At 52.8% G+C, this 6,684-nt stretch overlaps 1 non-coding gene across 1 annotated transcript; it reads left to right on the top strand.

Moving 5' to 3' along the window:
* The first annotated feature begins 280 nt into the window (after positions 1-280).
* On the top strand, positions 281-384 carry LOC125099580 (small nucleolar RNA U13). The gene has a single exon (XR_007127288.1). It is a non-coding gene; the product is annotated as a small nucleolar RNA U13 (small nucleolar RNA).
* The last annotated feature ends 6,300 nt before the right edge of the window (positions 385-6,684 follow it).

Below are 6,684 nucleotides of genomic sequence, written 5' to 3' on the forward strand. Positions count from 1 at the left end.
ACAGCTGTGTGAAGAGGGTCACTTGAGAGGACCTGTAGCCTTCAGTGGAGACACAGCCAGCCCCAGTCAACAGCAGAGTTGGACCCCTGATCTCACTCTCCCCTACCCTCCCACTGCTGGTGCCTCCCATTGGCCAACTCAGCCGCAGTTAGAAGGCATAGAAGCCCATCGACGGTAGTTCCTGGAGGCCTAAGCCCCTGGGGCACAGAACAAGATGGAGAGGGTGGAGAGTCAACAGGAGAACAAGCAGAAAATATCTTTTACATCCGGTGGAATCCTGATCCTTTTGTAGTTCATAAACGTGATGATTGGGCGTCTGCACCGCGGTGTGACATGTGCTTCCCTCAAAGCTTGTTACAGCTTCGGCACATTACCCATCTGACATTAAAAAAAAATACTACTTTTACCATTCTGTGGTAAGCCAAGAAGTTTCTAATTCAATGAATATAGATCAGCATCATACTTTCTTTTTTTTAAATGTTGTATTTATTTATTTGACAGAGAGAGAGAGAGAGATCACAAGGAGGTAGAGAAGCAGGCAGAGAGAGGGTGAAGCAGGCTCCCTGCTGAACAGAGAGCCTGACTCGGGACTCGATCCCAGGACTCTGAGACCATGACCTGAGCTGAAGGCAGAGGCTTAACCCACTGAGCCACCCAGGCGCCCCTCGGCATACTTTTTTTTTTTTTTTAAAGATTTTATTTATTTATTTGAGAGAGAGACAGTGAGAGAGAGCATGAGCTAGGAGAAGGTCAGAGAGAGAAGCAGACTCCCCGCGGAGCCGGGAGCCCGATGCGGGACTCGATCCTGGGACTCCAGGATCATGACCTGAGCCGAAGGCAGCCGTCCAACCAACTGAGCCACCCAGGCGTCCCGGCATCATACTTTTTAATGAACCTCGTATGGATGTAGCAAATGTATTTAACTGAGTCCCTATTGATGGATACACAGTTCGTTTCTAATTTCTCAAGAGCATAGACAATGCTGCGATGGGCAGATCTGTACATCCAAACTCTGTGCACTTAGGAAACATGATTCTGATTCCCCTTTGACATTTCTTAGAAACTGAGGCTCCTTGCCTGTGAGGCTTGCCCCCAGTCACACAGTGGTCACGTGGTTTTTCTAAATCCTCCAACTTTTCAATATTGATAGAAAAAGGAGGAAGAAAGGAAGCTTTTGGTTTTGAAGCCGAAAAAAAAAATGCTTATCCCCTTGAAAAGTCCTCCCAGCCACGTGACTCTGAAAGGATGGAGACTCTTGGGTCCTGGGCACACAGGGCCTCAGTCAGTCATGAGGGACAAGGGGAGGAGGACAGAGGAAGTGCAAAGGCGAAACAGAAAGTGATGTCACGGGACACCCCTTCCCTGGCTTCCCAGGTGTCACCTCAAGAAGTGTAAACAGCTCCAGAGGCCTTATCGTGGTAAAGCAGGGAGGATATGGGCCCAGGAAGCGAGTTAAGGCAAAAGGCCACACTTCCTGTTTGCACCTCAGTCTCCTCATCTGGAAAGTGGAGAAGAAGCTCACCAAGCAGACTTGTGCTGAGAGCCGCTGACCCACACATGTGAAAGGGCGTGGTGCTTTGTCAGTCCTCAACAAATGTACATTTCTTCCTTTCTTGCCCCAAAGCTGGGAGCCAAGCCAGACAAAATCTGTTTTTTAAAAATTCACAACTATTTATTGAGGAGTAGATAAATATGAAGGTAAATAAAACTCAAGGAGCTTAGAAACCGATGTGTGTTCGAATCCACTCAGTAACTTGAAGATCTCTGCTTTTGTCTGGACCTTTGTTCCTATCTGGAATGTCCTTTCTCTTCTACCTGGTGAAGTCACTTACCTTCTTCATTGTCCACTTGCACAGGAACCCAACCAAATGTATCACGCCCTTGCCTGCACCCCCACAGCACCGTGCCCCTTCCTCTCTCTCAAACCTCATTTCTTGGTGTATACCAGTGACTAAGACTTTTGGAGTCCGATGGGCTGGTCTCTGTTCCAACTCTGCCACTCACCAAGCTGGTGCTTCTCAGTGTCCTCATCTCAGAAACGGGAAGGACATCTTCTACCCCAGAGGGTAGTTGCGGGAACTGGAAGGGTCTAGACACGCACAGCTCTGAGAACAGAGCCTAGCGTAGAGGAGGCCCTCCTCAGTCAGAACTGGAGTTATGACTCTTCGTCGTTGCCCCCTGGCACTGAGCAGGGCCTCCATGGACGCTTGTCAAAAGAACTCATGATGTGTATTCCTTGGCAAAATAGCAGGATAAAAGAGGACTCCAAAACGGTCCAGAATTAAGAACTCACAGAGGGACAAGGTGTGCGGCGGCACACGCTGCGTGGGGAACAGAGGAGACTCTGGTGGGCAGCCTGAGGAGAAGGTGCAGGTGGGGCCCATGCCCAGTCCCTGCGTAGGGACTCATGGGCAGGACACAAAGGAAGAACAGAAGGAGAGGGGGCGACTGAGCTCCGGTGCCAGCGCCTCGGAGCCATGTGACTTTGGACAAGGCCCTTCACCAGAGAGGCTGGCCTTCTTTGTAAACGAGGACAAACAGCCCCCTTCCCACAGAGCGCCGTGAGGACTAGACGGGCTAAGCTAACGCTCCCGGCCCACAGCGAGAGGCAGCCTGGCCACTCGGCTGTTATTATTCTCATCGCCCCTCTAGGCGACACGATGACTGCTCTCCGCTTGCTGGGGCTCCTGCGAGCTCTCTGATCCAGGAGTCCGTGGGCTGGGCACCGCCGTCCACTGAGCACTGAAGGCTGGGGGGCTGCCCTGCCGGAGGGGAGCCTGGGTCTGCCGAGAGCCGGCTTCCTGCCACCAGCCCATCTGCCGGGGCCGCCACGGCCAGAGCGATGAGGTGGAAACAGGGAAGGAGTCTTGGTGTCTGAGCTAGATGCCAGCCTGGGCACTGACTTTCTACTTCCCCTGGGGTCGCCACAGGCTCCATCAGCTGCTTGCATCCTCTGGCCTCCCCCCAAGAGCAGCCACTGGCCTCTCGCCTCAGTTGCCATGGACACGGTCTCCCTCAGAGGCCTGGCGTCGGGTCTCTGCCTCCTGGGTGTCCTTCCTGACCCAGAGCCTACCCACCAGCCCTGTTCCCATGCTACTTCCTCCTCCCCAGGGGAAGTCTCCCTTTCCATTCATTCATTCATTCAGATAACAAATACATACTGATCAGGTGCCAATGAGGCAGGCCAGGTACTATTTTAGGTTCCATAGATGCGGAATTGAACAAAAGAATAGAATCCCTGCCCTCATGGAGATTATAGTCTAGTGCGGAAGAGAGATAATACATTAATAAATTAATTTATATATATGTCTATATGATACAAAGGAAATCATGAGAAGTGGCTTCTCAGAGGAGGTGACATTTGAGCAGAAGCTGCCACTGTAATGAGGGGATCACCCCATAGGTGTCTGGAAGAAGCTTCCAAGCCCAGGAACAGCCGTGTGAAGACCTGGCATCAAGAACACAGTCGGTGGTATGTGAGGAGCAGCAAGGGGCCAGTAGGGTTGGGGAACAAGAAGTGAGGGGTAACAGGTGTAAGAAGAGATTGGACTGATATCAGTCGTCAGACAGCGTATGGCCTAGGAGGACATGCCAATGACACTGCATTTGATTCAAAGGGACAAGAAGCTGCCACTCCCAGAGGATTCGAGCAAAGGCTCTGATTCCATTTTACAAGTTTTGCTCCAGATGCTGCGTGCAGAATTAGGGGTGATGGTGGGCGGGGGGCAGGGGGAGACACGGGTGGACGCAGGCTCTTAGCTAGAAGGCTGTTGCAGTGACCCAGGCGAGATGAAGTGATTTGGCCCCACGTGCCGATGATGTCCGTGATGACAAATGCGTGGACCCAAGGTGTCTTTTGAAGAACGAGTCAATAAGCCTGGCTGCCAGTCAGGAAGTGGAGGGTAAGTAAGTGTCCTGTCCCAAGGACGATTCCCAGGTGCTTGGCCCGAGCTGGATGGGGGTGCCTTCTCCTAAGATGAGGAAGATAAGGAGGGAGAAGCTATTTGGATAAAATCTACAGTTTGGTTCTGAAGGTCTGAGGCACGTATCAGCCAGGAAAGAGGAAATGCCAACCAGGCATTTTCATAGTCTTTGAATCTGGAACTCAGGAGGGCGGCGGACTCTGGAGAAAAGAAGCCGAGGACATGTGCCCAGCAAAGGGCCTGAGTGAGGTTCCTGGAGAGCAAGAGAGGGGTCGGAGGAAGAAGGCTGAAACCAAGTTCACTAAGAGCAAAAAAAAGAGTGGAGTTCTAGAAGCTAAATGAAGAAAAACTTCTAAATCAGTGTAGTAGGGAGACTAATGGCCCCTGAGAGATACCTTCTTGCTAATCCCTGGACCCTGTAGATATGTTACTGAACCTGGGAAGAGATGGTGCAGATGTGACAGGCTTATGGACCTCGAGGTGAGGAGATGATGATATTCTGCAGGTGGGCCTTAGAAGCAGAGACCCTTTCCTGGCTAAGGTCAGAGGGAGATATGACAACAGAGGAATGGCCAGAGAAGTTCAATGTTCCACAAACCAAGGCAGGTGAGCAGCCTCTAGAACCTTCTAGAACCTGAAAAGGGCAAGGAAATGGAAAGCTCCCCCCAGAGCTTCCAGACAGAGACAGCCCAGCCTGTAGTTTAGCCTAATGAGACTCCTTTCCGACCCTAACCTACAGATTTTAACCTACAGATTTTACAGATCTGTAAAATAATAAATTTGTGTTATCCAATGCCAGGCAATCCATGGTGATTTGCTGCGGTTGCCACAGAAAACTAATGAAACGAGGAAGTGATCAGCCGGTCAAGTCACGGTCCAAGCTTTAGGAAAACGAGAATGAAAATTTCCAAGGGTTCAGGCAGCAAGGAAATCCTGGAGACCTCAATCAGTCTAGTTAGGAGGGGACGAAGAGTGGTGGGACAGGCCTGAGGAGAGCATGGGAAGGGACAGACCAGTCTGTGGAGGAAGTAATCTAGAAAAGGAAACCAAGAAATGGGGTAGAGAGGTGTGTGGCCTCAAAGGAGAGTTCAGGTTCTTGCTTCTGAAGATGAGATGTATGCTTTTGTGCCAGGGAGGATGAGACTGGAGACAAGAAAAATGTGATGAAGCAAGGAAGAGTCAGCGTTCTGGCTTTGGATCCCATCCCCTGTCCACTCCTGAGCATTCAAGAGCCAGGAGCAGAGGCAAAGAACCCATAGGAGATCTATACCTCAACCCAACCTTCCACGGAAGACAGGGATCTCTCCCAACAGAGTGGACACAGGACTCATCTCGGACCACTCCCCTCTCCACGTGTTGTTCTGTGGTACCTCTCCCATCTCGCCTACAACCTGTATTCCAGGGGTTGTGAGGTGTCCAGGCCCATGGGTACACAGTTCCTTAAGCAGCAAGACGGTATCCATCTCGTTCTTTGTGTGTCCCCGGCCAAGCCTAGACACCAACACACAGAGGATGTATTCAATAAACGTCTTGCTGAGCGATGGTAACAGCCCCATCATAGCCCCATCTACTGGGTGCTCATGCATGCCAGGGGCTTTACTGGCCACAGGTCTGGTCTCATGTCATCCTGCCAGCAGCCCTGTCATGCCCATTTTATAGGCAAGTACACTGAGGCCCAAAGAGGCTCTTTGGTTAATCCAACCAAAGAGGTTAAATGACTTGCCCAACATCACACAGCTGGTAAATGGCAGGGCTGGGACTTCAGTCCAGACAGTCTGACCCGAGAGACCCCTTGTGCGAGAGTCCACCACCTCACCTGTGGCGTGTAACTGCTGGAGGGAGCCGACTCCAGGCGCTAAAGGAGCAGAGCGGAGGGGGACCCAGGCCTTCTCAGAGGGGACACCTGAGCTTGGTTCTGAAGGCTGAGGACGACTCAGCCAGTGAGGACAAGTGGGAAGGGAGCCCTGCATGAAGAGGAGGGCGGGGGAGAAAAGGCAAAGGTGGGGACCATGGGCTGGCTCTCAGGAAGCCCCCCAAAGCTGGTTCCGTTTTGCTGTCGTGGAGGAGCATGGAGCAGGGGGAGGGGTGCAGGCGAGGAAGGCAAGGCCTGGGACAGGAAGGCCTGGCAGGGAAGGGAAATGCCCAGAGGAGCCCAGTGAAAACTGTGCAGAGTGCCAGCTTACCCCAACCCTCCCCCAGAACAGGCTGGCGGGAGATTTGGGCATGGCCAGGGCTAGAGAGCGGCACCAAAGCTGGCCCGCCAGCCATCGCCCTCACAGCAGACACTGGCCTCTCCAAGTCTGCAGAGATTCAAGTTCAATCTGGAAAAGCAGTGGCCAGGGACCAAGCCCGAAGGGGGCAGGGCAGCGTCAGAGAAGGGAGCAGGGGCCAAGCCTCTGTGTGCCCGCAGACAAAGGGAGAAAGCAGGCTGAGAGTGGGGACAGCGTTTGACACCTGGGCCACAGGCCTGGGCAGCAGCCGCCACAGCCCTGGGGATAATGGCTCCTTTTGTCCTCCTCATTAATTCTCCGGAATAGAAAGGATTCCAGGGCCTGCTTCTCCTGCTTGCACAATGCCGGCTGCCCGGGGCCCCACTGCGCGGGCCTGCCTGAGCCTTTGGGGAGCATTCCGGCCTCTCCACTGTCTGTTCCTTCCCCGCGTGCAGGAGCGGGAAGTGCAAGTCGTGCCAGACATCCTGCAGGGGGCTGGGAGTCTGGGCTGGAGGCACGGCCTGAGCCAGGAACTTTCTTTCACAGCCCTG

Source organism: Lutra lutra, chromosome 4 (assembly GCF_902655055.1).
Source record: "Lutra lutra chromosome 4, mLutLut1.2, whole genome shotgun sequence".
In the NCBI taxonomy this organism is placed as follows: Eukaryota; Metazoa; Chordata; class Mammalia; order Carnivora; family Mustelidae; genus Lutra; species Lutra lutra.